Source organism: Cryptomeria japonica, chromosome 11 (assembly GCF_030272615.1).
Source record: "Cryptomeria japonica chromosome 11, Sugi_1.0, whole genome shotgun sequence".
Lineage (NCBI taxonomy): Eukaryota > Viridiplantae > Streptophyta > Pinopsida > Cupressales > Cupressaceae > Cryptomeria > Cryptomeria japonica.
The window spans coordinates 281,724,805-281,740,584 of record NC_081415.1 but is presented as its reverse complement, the minus strand read 5'-3'; positions in this window follow the sequence as shown (position 1 = coordinate 281,740,584).

Genomic DNA, 15,780 nt, shown 5'->3' with positions numbered 1-15,780 from the left:
TTTTAACATTGCTACACCGAACTTTCTTTTGGATATATATAATGACTTAGCTTGACTAGAGAGTGCAAAATGAAAAAGCTTGTTTGATGTGCATGCATTAATATATATTATTTAGTTGATAGTTCCTCATTACCTTCTTATCGTACCTTACATTTTCAAAGAAAGGATGCATTGATTTAAATAGTGTTTATAAAGTATATGAAATTGTATTTTTGCATTTTGACTCCTTATTGAAAGATGGAAGTCTTAAGCTTCAGAAAGAAAATTTGCATGTCTAGTAATGTGAATATGAATGCTTAGTGGAATTAGTGAAAGATATAGGAATGACGTTAATTCCTTAAGTAATTTTGAATTGTTTAGAATTTCAGTACTTGTATCTAGAATAAAATTTCTTCAGATATTCATGTGGAAAGCATAATTAAAACCTTCCTTGAGTACATGATAGCATACTAAAAAGTACTCCCCGTAAATGTGACTAAACTAGTACTGGTGCTTTCTTTGTGTAATGTAAGAAACCTATGCTTCCTTTATGTGCCCATGGGATGGTGAAGTAATCAACCATGGAGGATATGTTTACTTATGAGTATGGGAAAACCATATTGTTTATGAGATGTTTCTTATTTGTTACACTACTGAGTACCAAACCTCAGGTTGCTGGTAATTCCATATGTTAAAGGATAGTATAAGAAGTCACCATTCCTTGAATAGTATGGATCGACGTATGAGTAATGTTGGCGCGAAGCGAATTTAGCTTCTCTATTTTGAGGAAAAATATAGTTATATAATAAAACTATATTAAAGGTGTACTCAATACTTTCCCTTTTTGATGAACCAATTTATAAGGTTTATGTGTGCCAGCCTATTCCTCTCCTTTATTTGAGCATATTGATGGTAATTCTTGAGCATTGTGATGGTGTATTTTGGAGAATCTTTTGCCTTGTCTTCATGAAAGGTAGGTTTTGTCCACATGAGCTGCCAGTTAGTAGGTGTTGGTAGACATGTGGGTGGACCTTAGCCATGTATACCTCTGGCTTATGGCAAGAATCCTATGAGGTATGTCGCTATGCAGGATGTGACCTGCGCATGTTTTTTTCCACGAGGTACACTACCATGTGGGATACGTCCATTGCATGTCTTCTCCACTTGGAGTATTGCCATCTTGCATGATGACATGATGCAGGGTGATGTCGAGGTGCACACTACCATGTCATGTGGATGTGTGACTAGGCTGTACCACATGATGAGCTACTGTGATAGCTATATGATTGTTCCCTCCTTCCTCGTTGGTGGCTAGATGCTAGTCACATAGTGATGTTATGTGCAGTTGTGATATTCTTATTGATAGTTCTGATACTTAATATAAGTATAGATCCAATAGCCAACAAGATGAGAGGGGGGGGGGTTGAATCATACAAACTTAATCATCCATAAAAACATCAGATTCAACCTTGGTAACATATATATCAGTCATATAACCAAAAACTATCAAACATGCAAACTTAAAAGCATATGAACAATATAAACCTCATAACACCAGATTTAACATGGAAACCCAAATAGGGAAAAACCACTGTGGGATTTCAAACCCACTAAGAAATACACTCTTCTAGAGTATGCTCGGTTAAAAGCAAATCTTGTTAAAGATTACAACCACATTGCTAGATGTGACCCGATTAATGGATTTCCCTCAGATCTGTTAGGATCTTCACTTTGTTAGAAGTGACCCTGTCAAAGGATTTCAAACACTCATTAAGAATGTCACCTTGCTAGAGGATTTACATATAAGACTATTAAGTCCACTCGGTTAAGAGATTTTTTGCTACTTTTCAAATTAACAGTAATAAAGATATGTCTACAATTTCACATCTAAAAATGCTAAAGAAGATTCTTATTTGTTCAATACAATCAATTCATAGGACTTATCTTGTCCCTCTGCTAGGCTCTATACTCTATTATTCTAATAGGTCTTCAAGCTTCTGTGCTCGGTAATCACTATGTAGTATCCCTATGCATACACTTGCCCGCATGCATTGTTTATCAATAGTTTCCTATTTATAAACAATCTTCTAACCGCTTAATCTCATTGATCACATTTCCCATGATCAATCATAGCCATCAGATCTTCAATCTTGTCCAGGTTCAATGTATTCTTGGATCTGAAAAATGTTTTACCCCACCTTGGAACTTGCATATTTACCTTGGAACTTGTGTTAGGGTATTGCAGTTCAATTTGAGCTGTAGATCTTCCTACCGATCTTTCTTTACCATAGATTCTTTAACAATCTTGATATGCGGCTTACCAATCATTTAATTCACTCCAGCTCATCAACTTCCTTCATTAAATATCACATGTAAACATTTAATGCATTCTATTATAGATCGGTTGTAACTCGATAAATACCAAACTTCACTCGGTAGACATTCTACCTTCATTAACCGATAGCGATAACCTTAGGGTTTACTGACTAGGTTCTTTGCTTGGTAACATAGTGTAGCATTCTAAAATTGTGACACTTGCAATTTTGACCACATTTGGGTCTTCACGATGGCGACGCAACACGCAACCTGAATGGAGACCCCGAAACTTGCTCACGACACCAAAAACTGCATTTTTCAAGCACCCTGGCCTGAACCTCCTTGCACCCTTCTGTCCCGGGAGGTGGGACCAGAGCACCCAGCGCCCTGGTCCCTCAGGACCAGGGCGCCCAGCGCCCTGGTCCCTAGGTCCTATTTTGGGCCCGGTCTCCTAAGGAGATTACGGGTCTTTTTGTTTGCAATTTGGAAATTATATTTCCTGGTCGACCTAAGGTCGGGAAAATCAGTCTATTAGCCCTAATTGACAAGTATATAAACTACATTTTCCTCTCTCATTTAGATAATACACACATAAGATGATATGATGTGGAAACTATACTCAAGCATTCAAGCATTCAAGCATTCAAGCAATTGATCATTTCAAGTCTCCATTCAAGGCTAAGTGTTGCATTCAAGACAAGGATTCAACCATTGAAGAGGAGATCACTTACTACATGCTACTACAACATACAATAAACAACAACATCTAAACCTTCACACATAAGGATACAAACATCCTTAGAACAAGGTATTAGTACTTGTTTTACATTACAGTCATTTACATTTACAGCACTTGCTCATTTCTTGGTTAATTCCAAAATCGGGGTTTGACCTAAAGGCAAACCCCTAATCCCTAACCCCCAATCGTCTTCACTTTTCTGTGTGTAGGTTGTAGGTACGTGGCTAAAATTGAAGATCTGGAATCCTTGTGCAGAGACGAACAGATCCCACTTCGTTTCGCGGATTTTTCGGAGGACCGTGGCGCCGGGTGCCATCGTCTGGACAACTTTTGCTCAAATTTGTAGGACAGTGCCGTATCGACATTTTACTGCTAATTCTAGGTCCGCAGCTTCATCCTATATCCCTAACTCAGTTTATAAGCGAATCTTTATGACTTTCTATGCATTCCTAGCTTAATTTCCTTAACAACATTCTTTACAAAAGAGGGTAGCCTTGCTTTCCTAACTCTTGAAATTCATTTAGCATCCAATCTTACATTGTGTGGGATTGGATCTTATGAGTTTCAACCCCTCTTTTGAATGTAAAGTCTCTCCCTTAAGTGAAAAACCATCAACCCTAGCGAACCTCCCTTCTCTCTCCTCCGAGTTGGAAGAGGGGAGAGCAACTAGGGTTCGATCGTGATTTTTCCGCTTTACATTTTGGTGAACCTGACGTGAACATCCTTTCTGATTTCTCATGCTTAGATCTAAAAAAATTGATTACATTTCCATGTTTGATCTTTTGCAAAATTTTAGAGGTGATTCCATAAAAACCCTAAATTTTCTTTTTGAACATTGAACTTGCGAAATGTTTAATTATTAATGTTTGTTTCAGATCTGCTTTTCTATTACAAATTATCAATTCATATATGTGCTTTAATTTTGAAAATTAAGTGGTTAAATGTCAAAACCCTAATTTTTGAAACCCTCTTGATTCAACCTTTGTCCGACAATTTCACTGATCAAAACATCTCCAAATCAACTGTAACTTTGGATTCCGCAATAAAATCACAATATCTTTCATCCCTGAAAATTTGGAAAAAAGTTGCGAGGACCGTGTGCACTCCGAGCGCCATCGTCCCCGACATTTTTTCTGAAATTTCGGGAGCTAGATCTTACTGTATTTTCCTGCTAAAATCCAGAATTTTGGCTGATTTTATCAATTATAACACCTTCAAAATTACAGTCAAAGTTGGTCTTGTGATTGCTTGGATTAAGGCTTCTAATCATTCAAAAATTATCGAAATTGAAATTTTGTGTCAAAAACTGTGTTCTTACTATCATAAATCTGAAAATTGTATTTGCATTCATTTGAAATTTCAGTGCTTTATTCAAATTCTTGCAATTTGTGACTTTTGAAATTAAGTGCTTAATTACAACAACTTTGATTTCCGCTTTCAAAATTGAACTTTGTGTGAAATTGAGTCAATTTTTAAATTTCAAAACTTGCATTACTTTGGACATTCCCTCTAAAATCATAAAATTCAAAATTTCAATTTTCCACTCTTTTTCAAAATTCAAAATTTTGCATTTTTCAACAATCTTGATAGGGTTCAATTTTGAGATTGCAACTTTAATTTGGCCTATCTACAAATCGTAAAATCCCTCAATTTTTTCAGATTAGCTCTAAAATCATCATAACTTTCATCCCTGCAAATTTCAAAAAAAGTTGCAAGGACCGTGTTGCACTCCGAGCGCCACGGTCTTGAACATTTTTTCCGAAATTTCGGGAGACTGTCGTGATTGCATTTAACAGCTTAAATCTGGAAGATTGGCTGATTTTACTGAAAATTGCTACCTCTAAAATCAAAATCTTTTCTCTCTCTCTAGTGCATGATTTTTACAACAATAAGCCCTACTTACACTATTCCCGTTAGACGAAGCCGTAGAATTAAGTCTTTTCGAGGTTTAACTACTGAGGAGATGGAACCTAATTTGAATAGCCTTTTTAACGAGGACATGGGTAATTCCTCTAATCCTCCTAATGATGAAGAAGCTCCCCATGAGGTTTCTGTTGAACAACTTTCAAAATTGGATAACCAATTTGACGATTTTCACCAATGGATGTCTCATGAGTATCCCGATAGCCAAGCTCTTCCTTTAATTGAGGGTCTAAAACGCATGCTTCAAAGTGATAAGAATGGAATTGATATTTTGCGTGGTATTTCACACATTGTGAATTCGAACGTGATGCCTATGAAGAGTTGTGCTGAAACTTTAGGTTATACACAACCTCCTACACAAGTCAATCATTCTATTCCTTTGACAACTTCTATTGCTAGCATACCTACCTTTACATCAAACATCATGGCTACTTCTATACAAGACATTCCTCCTGTGATTACCAGTCATGGGGGCAATCCCTCTTCTTCAATTAATCCTCTTCCTTCATTTAATCCGACTTCTTCATACATTCCTTCAATGAGTGTTCCCATTACATCTTCATAAATGAACATGACGAAAGGGGCAATTCATTTAACCATTCCATTCCTCCTTGTAGTGTTCCTCCTATCCAATCATCCCCTATGGTTGACTATCATAGGGTCCCACCACCTTACTCTTTACCTTCTTTCAATAACACAACACCTCCATCTCAATCTAACACACCTAATATGAACTCTTCGACTGAAGCGACCATTAATAATCTTGCACAAACTGTCTCTTCTTTATAGCAACAAATTGCCTCTATGAATCAATCTAAGTTTAGTGTGCCCACATTTGATGTTGCGAGCCCACTTTCTCTTGACATTGTTCGAGCTATCCCTCCTAAACATGTTGAAATCCTGCATTTGGAGCTTTATAATGGTAAAGGAGATCCTCTAACACATGTTAAGACTTTTCAAACAATTTGTACTGATTTTGCTTATGACCCAAGGTTGCTTGCGAAACTGTTTACTAGAACATTAAGAGACAAAGCCCTACAATGGTATTGCTCGTTGCCTTCTTATTCTATTACTTCTTTCAAACAACTTGCAAATGCTTTCATTCAACAATTTCAAAACAATATAAGTCCTAAAGTTACTTTGATTGATTTAATGCATTGTAAACAAGGTGTTAAAGAAAAAGTGACTGATTTCATTGGTAGATATAAGCATTTGTATGCTCAAATTTCTTTTCCAGTGCCTGACAATGATATTCAAAGAATCTTTATTTCTAATTTGCAAAAAGATATTCGAGACAAACTTCTATTTTCTGAGTTTACTTCTTTCCAACAGTTGTGTGCCACTCTTCACAATTATCAACTGATTGTGAGTCAAATGGAACAATCACATCCTATGGCTCCGAGTGATAAGGGTGATAGCAGTCAACAACCATTTGGGAAGATTAAACCGAACAGAGATTCCATCAAATTCAATGAAAACATCATCAACAACAATGTGAATGCAGCATCAGGTGTGCCTCCTATTTCTAAATTTTTCAAGAAAGAAAGAAAGTATACTCCTTTGAATGAATCATTGCATGGTATTATGAATAAGTTATTGGAACAAAATGTGCTTACTCTTCCTCCTATAAGACAAATTGATCCTGCAAAGATTACTTCACCTTATTTTGATCATAAAGCTTTTTGTCATTTTCATCGTCAGCCTGGTCATGATACTGAAAAATGTTTTTCTTTAAAGGGTAAAATTCAAGATTTGATTGATAATAATACTATTTCTATTTCTCGAGTGAATGATAAAGGCAACACATCTGTAGCTCCTCCTAACCAAAATCTTCAGATTTTTACTGATCCATTACCTTCTCATACTTCTCATACTTCTAATGCGATTGAGGCTAATGATTCCTCTCTCTCATCTGATGATCTTGTGTCTATGACTCCGAATGTGATTAACTTTGTAGAGCAACAAGAAATCCCTAAAGAACCTTCCATCACATTTGATTCTAGTGAAACCATTAGAGCACCTGATGGTCCTTTATACATAGTTGCAAAAGTCAAGAATACACCTTGCCGTGGAGTGCTTATTGACCCTTCGTGCATGGTTAATGTTATTACTGAAGAATTTCTTTTTACCTTGCAATTGAATCAAGTGATCTATGACAAAACAGATGTGGTTGTGAAGTTATTTGATGCATTTTCTTCTCCTGCAATTGGTTCTATTACATTTCCTATTGAGGTCCATAACAAATCCCTTGATGTGAACTTTGCTATTATTCCATCTTCCGAACAATTTCGTGTGAAGCTTGGCTATCCTTGGCTATCTTCCATGAAAGCTATTGCTTCTCCTATACATAAGTGTTTGAAATTTCCCCATAATGGTGAAGTTGTTACTATCAATCATAGTCTCTTTAAACCAGCTGAAAGAACTTCTAGCGTTCCTATTGATTACTTTTGGCCTAAACAATTCCAGTCTCTTCCTCCGCGAAGTGATCATCTTTTCAAATCTTATCAAAAGTGGAAAACAGATATGATCCTATCTCTAAGTGAACCTAGAACACCTAAACTTGACATTCCTATCATTCTTGAGAAGGAAATTCTTCCTTTGAAAGATAAAACTAATGTCTTTCCTCAAGAAGATTCCCAACCCATCCCCATGGATGTGATTATGTCTATGCCTGATAAATCTTCTAAAAGTAGACCTATCCCTCCTTGTCATGATGGACTTGGTCTTCTTCCTAAACCAAAAATTCCTCCTTTATATGGAGCAGTTCCTCCTCCTGCCTTTTATAGAGAAAAGAGACCTTCTTCTTCTCCTATTATCCAGCCTAAGAGACCACAACCTAAACACCCAAGTGATAAGGATGAGAACATTCCTCCTCCTCTATCTTCTACACTTCCTACTAAGACTAGACGAAATTGTTCTGCACATGAACGCCGACGAAAACGTCGTCTTAGGGCTCAAGCAGCTGCTTCTCAAAATTTACAATCTCCAAAGACACCTTCAACAAGCATTATTCCATTTTCTCCTCAGCCGAAAATTGAACCTAAATCTCCTAAACATAAGATGCATGATGGTCTTGATCCTGTGCGAGTTAAAGATCCTATTTTTATAAATCTTGATGATGATATAGATGAAAATGTTATTCATGATGAAAATGTTACTCCTCTTGCTTCTGATAGTGAATATGAACTTGTTGATGTTGATAACCATTTATCTAATGAATTTTCTAAAGCACTTATCCTAGCTCCTAGACAAGAACAACGTGGCTTGGAACATGAACATAGCCCTTGTTTGGATCTTGTGATAGCTCCATCTGCTATGTTGGATGTTCCTCCTCTAGCGTGTTCCCTGCCTTCCCGAAACATTGATCAGCAAGATCGGGGGGTAGATGACATGCTAGACTAGTTACATTAGCATAGCAGATTCTCTCCCCCTCTCTTTTGTTACTTCTTCTATATGTTATTCTCATTCTTCTATTTGTCATCCTTAGTGTTGTCTACTTGAGGACAATGCAAAGCACTGAGATCTCTTTGGTCTCTCTCATGTTGACTCAAAAGACACATGTGTTCCCTTCTTCTAGGTGACCTTCCTTGATTGGGGAATGAAGAACAATTATGCATACATACATATGATATATATACATGACTTATCATACAGCATACTGACCCCGAGGAAAGCGAAGTCACCTCGTGCTTTGTGTCTATTATCCTTGGGTTTATCTCACACTTGGGGGCTAAATCTTTGCGATAACGTGCTCCTTTCCCTTCTCATTTCTTATGTGTATCACTACATTAAAACAATCACCCCCGTTGAGGCATGTGCGATCGCTTTAACGTAGGGGGGCATACACCCTGTCTATCCTTTCAAAGATACTTGAAAATTTCTTGGCGAACTTAGCTTTGCCTTGAACATTTTTGGTATTTTCTCTTGCATGACTCATAGTGAGGGAACCTTACTACTGACAGTCATGGTTCTCCCTCGTGATCTTCCCTTTTACTTTGTCAATCGAAGTCGTAAGATCCTTAGTCCACTGGGGGGCTTGGTGTATCTTGCCTCCTTGATGTGGTGAAAGACTTTCAATGTCGTTTCCTTGTACTTTACCGGAAGTATGAGCTCACATACTCCCGCTAAAGTGGGGGCTAAATGTAGCATCCTAAAATTGTGACACTTGCAATTTCGATCGCATTTGGGTCTTCACGATGGCGACGCAACACGCAACCTGAATGGAGACCCTGAAACTTGCTCACGACACCAAAAACTGCATTTTTCAAGCACCCTAGCTTGAACCTCCTTGCACCCTGCTGTCCCAGGAGGTGGGACCAGAGCGCCCAGCGCCCTGGTCCCTCAGGACCAGGGCGCCCAGTGCCCAGCGCCCTGGTCCCTGGGTCCTATTTTGGGCTCGGTCTCCTAAGGAGATTGCGGGTCTTTTTGTTTGCAATTTGGAAATTATATTTCCTGGTCGGCCTAAGGTCGGGAAAATTAGTCTATCAGCCCTAATTGACAAGTATATAAACTACATTTTCCTCTCTCATTTAGATAATACACACATAAGATGATATGACATGGAAACTATACTCAAGCATTCAAGCATTCAAGCATTCAAGCAATTGATCATTTCAAGTCTCCATTCAAGGCTAAGTGTTGCATTCAAGACAAGGATTCAACCATTCAAGAGGAGATCACTTACTACATGCTACTACAACATACAACAAACAACAACATCTAAACCTTCGCACATAAGGATACAAACATCCTTAGAACAAGGTATTAGTACTTGTTTTACATTACAGTCATTTACATTTACAGCACTTGCTCATTTCTTGGTTAATTCCAAAACTGGGGTTTGACCTAAAGGCAAACCCCTAATCCCTAACCCCCCAATCGTCTTTGCTTTTCTGTGTGTAGGTTGCAGGTACGTGGCTGAAATTGAAGATCTGGAATCCTTGTGCAGAGACGAACAGATCCCACTTCGTTTCGCAGATTTTTTGGAGGACCGTGGCGCCGGGTGCCATCGTCCGGACAACTTTTGCTCAAATTTGCAGGACAGCGCCGTATCGACATTCTACTGCTAATTCCAGGTCTGCAGTTTCATCCTATATCCCTAACTCAGTTTATAAGCGAATCTTTATGACTTTCTATGCATTCCTAGCTTAATTTCCTTAACAACATTCTTTACAAAAGAGGGTAGCCTTGCTTTCCTAACCCTTGAAATTCATTTAGCATCCAATCTTACATTGTGTGGGATTGGATCTTATGAGTTTCAACCCCTCTTTTGAATGTAAAGTCTCTCCCTTAAGTGAAAAACCATCAACCCTAGCGAACCTCCCTTCTCTCTCCTCGGAGTTGGAAGAGGGGAGAGCAACTAGGGTTCGATCGTGATTTTTCCGCTTTACACATAGTGTAGTATTAACCTTAACATTCTACAACATATGTATGATGTTAAAACAATCTAAAACATCATGATCTCATCATTGTCTGACTCGGTAGTAGTTGCCCATTGAATAACTTATCCCCTTATTCATCATATTCTTTCCTCTGTCTTTTACCGACTTCTTTATAATCTTCATATCATACTTCTCAAGATATGGCAACATCATACTGAATTAGAAAATCAATTTCTTGACATCAATGACAAAATAATAATATCAAGATAGTAAAACATCTTTAATCAGTTATGTCCATAATCATCAATAACCTTCTCAATATCCTTATTGAAATGTCAACAATCTTTCATTGTTTGTTATAATGTAATATTGCCAACACTTATTTGTTTCTTTATGGACCAGCAATTTATTCTACTTGACTTTGAAGGTTTATCCACGATCTTGTGATCTTTTTCTTCTTGATTTGCTGTTGCAAATTTCGGTTTATTTTCTTGCCTTACTATTGGAATTGATGATTTATTATCTTTATTCATCTATACTTTGGTGGCTAAAATAGTTTATCCTAATTGTTTTCGTATGTTGGTCTTGTGTTGAAATGTGAATTCCTCTCCAAGGACATATGAGATGGTCTTGGTTGAGTGTGTACGAGGAAGTAGACGTAGGGAACCTTGAGGATGGGGGTATGTGAGGCTATGATGTAGCTAGGATCCACTACCTACCTATGTGTGGTGACTATCTCTTGGAGGCTAACCATCTTACTCAACAAGGGATGTTCACAAAGGTCTTGTATGGAAGGTAGCACCGCTATGGTGTGCCCTAGCACCATCAAGCCTTGAGTGAGATGTTGGATATTTATGATCATGTTATTGTTCTGAGATCGGGCATAGAGATGTTGATCATGCATGTTATCTTTGACCAAGAATTAGACATTCTCACATGTGGCCTTTTGAGTTGTGCATTCCAATTATGTGGATGGTTATTATGTGTAATCATGGAGTAAAATTGTGTTATCTTGTCACTATGTTATGGGACATAGTTATTGGAAGGGTTCTTATATGCCTGGCAAGTGTAAGCAATTATGTTCTATATGTTGCTCTTATTTCATGAAAGTTTAACTTGGTTATAGAATTTGATATTTGAAGCTAGTTCTATGCGATAAAGTTTTATGAAAAGATGGATTGGTAAAGGAAATTGATCATGATGGCAAGCTTTCTTGTCATATTAGTATATGAGTGTGGTAATTGTTGGTTACCTCTTTTAATGCTTTAATTTGGTATGATGAAAGGGAGAAAATTATTGTTTCTCTGCTATGATTACAGATAGTTCTTAGAATATTTTAAGAAAAGTATGGATTTTAGATGTATCTTGCCAATGGATAATGGCATTCGTATAGGATTTAGCAATAATGTTTCATTTATTTGTGGAAAGATTCCTATTTGCAATTTGATATTCGTTGAATGAGTTTCAGGGCTAAAGCATGCGACATGTTCTCCGTCTAGCCTTATGACTTTCAGGAGTAAGTCAGAACCTAGGGGGGGAGAATGTAGTACCCCTGCCCTAATCAGATTCTAGTTTTGGTTTGAACTTGGTTAGTTTATCATGTTATAATGTTATAGTCAGATGTTTTGATTATTGTGCATACCGGTTAATGTGGTTTTCATATCAATTTGTATGTAAGCTTATTAGTTCTCCTAATTTGTTTTATTAATCTTGACCTAACACTTTTATTAAATATATATATGTATGCATGTGTGATTCATGGTTGTAGGAGATTGCAAGTATAGTACTTCATGGGTGCGAGGTTCATCTCCACATAGATTCGCAGGTTTGAGTGTTCCTCATTGACCCTTAGAAATTGGATTAGGTGGTCGTGAGACCCTCGTTTGACCACTCAAGTGAGCATCATTAGTCATCTGTCAGTATCCCCTTTGATGGGGTATGCAGGTCATCTGTCTGTTTGGCTTTCTTGGGTTGCGTGTTTTGTGTGTGATTAAATTGAGTAATTAATCCTTAATGTTTAAATTGATTTAATGTGTTTACATATTAGTAATTACGGTACTAAATTAAATAGGTTCCCTTTATGCGATTAATCGTTAATTAGAATTGCTTAATGTAAGTTGGTAGAAAGTTCAATTAAATGGTTAATTTTTAATGATAAATATTTTCAGTTATGCTTTTTGAAAAGAAAGATTAAACTTATTTGAATTTTATTTAAAAGAAAGTATTTTAAATTCAAAAAATAAGAATTAATTTAATTTCTTTGCCCTTTTAAAAAATTTGAGTACTGTCTTTTAAAAAAAAATAAAAAATAAAATAAAAGATATGTTTTGTTGGGTCTGTGAATACCCAAAGATTGGGTATTGTATTTATTAGTTTAAATATATTTAAAAAAAAAATTAATTAAGTGATAATTGATAAAAGTTTAGTAACTCAAAAAATTTGAGTTTGGTGTGAACACTCAGAAAATTTTCTGAGTATTCTCATGTCCCTGGAAATGCATTTGTTTTTCAAAAAAAAATGTATTTAATGCTCACAAAAAATATTATAAAAAACAAAAAAAATAAAAAAATAAAACATGTAAATAAAGTTTATATATATATATATATATATATATATATATGTATGTATATATATATATATATATATATATATATATATATATATACATATATATATACATATATATATACATGTATATATATATAGATATATACATACATATATATGTATATATATATATATACACAATGTGGTTTTAACTAATATTTAATTTAATGAATATTAATGTGGTTTTAATTAATATTTAGTTTAATGAATATTAATTAATAAATGTTGTTATTAATATTGTTTAGTGGATATAATATTATATATATATTTATATATTCTTTCATTAGTGGATATGTATTTATATTTATTAGTGGATTACATATATATTATTTGGGAACTTGGAAATTATATAATATATTATGTTAATTGGGGAATTTCAAAATGGAAAAATGGAAAACAATTAGATATAGTTGGAAATGAAATTATATTTCCTTTTTGCTAATATATTATTTAGGAACTTGGAAATTATATAATATATTATGTTAATTGGGGAATTTCAAAATGGAAAAATGGAAAACAATTAGATATAGTTGGAAATGAAATTATATTTCCTTTTCGCTATTTTATATATATATTTGTGTGTGTGTGTGTGTGTGTGTGTGTGTGTGTGTAGAGAGAGATATGTATATATAGATATATGTATATGTATGTATATATATATATATAGATATAGATACATATATATACATATACATATACATATATATACATATATATATGTATGTATATGTATATGTATATGTATATATATATATATATGTATATATATATATATTTTAAAGCGGAAAATCGCAATCGAACCCTAAGTGTTCCCCCCACCACTCCGAGGAGAGGGGAAGGAGGTCACTAGGGTTGACGGTTTTCACTTAGGAGAGACTTTACATTCAAAAGAGGGGTTGAAACCCACAAGATCCAATCCCACACAATGCAAGATTGGATTCTAAATGAGTTTCAAGGGTTAAGACAGCAAGGCTACCCTCTTTTGTAAAGAATGTAGATAGAAGGATTAAGCTAGAAATGCATGAAAAGTGAGAAAGATTCACTTATAAACAGAGATAGGAATATAGGATGAAGTTACAGACCTAGAATTAGTAGTAAAATATCGAGACGGCGTTGTCCTGCAAATTTGAGTGAAATTTGATGGGACGGTGGCACCCGGCATGCACACGGTCCTCCAAAAAATCCGCGAAACGAAGGGGGATCTGTTCATCTCTGCATAAGGATTCCAGATCTTCAATTACAGCCGCATACCTGCAACCTACACACAGAAAAGAGAGGACGATTGGGGGGTTAGGGATTAGGGGTTTTCCCTTAGGTCAAACCCCAGTTTTGGAATTAACCAAGAAATGAGAATGCTGTAAATGTAAATGATTGTAATGTAAAACAAGTACTAGTACCTTGTTGTAAGAATGTTTGTATTCTTACATGCGAAGGTGTAGATGTTGTTGTATGTTGTATGTTGTATGTTGTATGTGATCTCCTCTTCAATGGTTGAATCCTTGTCTTGAATGCAACACTTAGCCTTGAATGGAGACTTAGAATGATCAATTGCTTGAAGGAATGCTTGAATGCTTGAATATCGTTTCCACGTCTTGTACACATATGTCCTTCCTCGTCAAAATGGGAGAGGAAATGTAGTTTATATACTTGTCAATTAGGGTTAAAAGACTGATTTTTCTGACCTTGGGCTGACTAGGAAACATTATTTTCCAATTTGCAAACTAAAAGACCCGAAGCCCCAAAAGAGACCGGGCCCAAAAATAGGGCCAGGGACCAGAGCGCTGGGCACCATGGTCCTGGGGGACCAGGCTGCTGGGCGCCCTAGTCCTGAAGGACCAGGGGGCTGGGCGCCATGGTCCCACCTCCAGGGACAGCAGGGTGCAAGGAGGATCAAGCCAGGGTGCTGAAAAATGCAGTTTTTGATGTCATGAACAAGTTTCGGGGTCTCCATTCAGGTTCAGTGTTGCGTCGCCATCGTGAAGACCCAAATGCGGTTGAAATTGCAAGTGTCACAATTTTAGGACGCTACATTTAGCCCCCACTTTAGCGAGAGTATAAGCGTATCCTCATACTTCCGGTAAAGTACAAGGAAACAACATTGAAAGACTTTTACCACGTCAAGGAGGCAAGACACACCAAGCCCCTAGTGAACTAAGGATCTTACGACTTCGATTGACAAAGTAAAATGGAAGATCACGAGGGAGAACCATGACTATCAGTAGTAAGGTTCCCTCACTATGAGTCATGCAAGAGAAATACCAACAATTTTCAAGGCAAAGCTAAGTTCGCCAAGAAATTTTCAAGTATCCTGAAGGGATAGATGGGGTGTATGCCCCCCTATGTTAAAGCGATCGCACACGCCTCAATGGGGGTGATTGCTTTAAGGTAGTGATACACATAAGAAATGAGAAGGGAAAGGAGCACGTTATCACAAAATTTAGCCCCCAAGTGTGAGATAAACCCAAGGATAATAGACACAAAACACAAAGCATGAGGTGACTTCACTTTCCTCGAGGTCAGTATGTTGTATGATAATTCATGTAGATCATATGTATGTATGCATAATTGTTCTTCATTCCCCTATCAAGGAAGGTCACCTAGAAGAAGGGAACACATGTGTCTTTTGAGTCAACATGAGAGAGACCAAAAGGGATCTCAATGCTTTGCATCGTCCTCAAGTAGACAACACTAAGGACAACAAATAGAAGAATGAGAATAACACATAGAAGAAGTAACACAAGAGAGGAGGAGAGAATCTGCTATGCTAATGAAACTAGTCTAGCACATCATCTACCCCCTGATCTTGTTGATCAATGTTTCAGGAAGCTAGGAAAC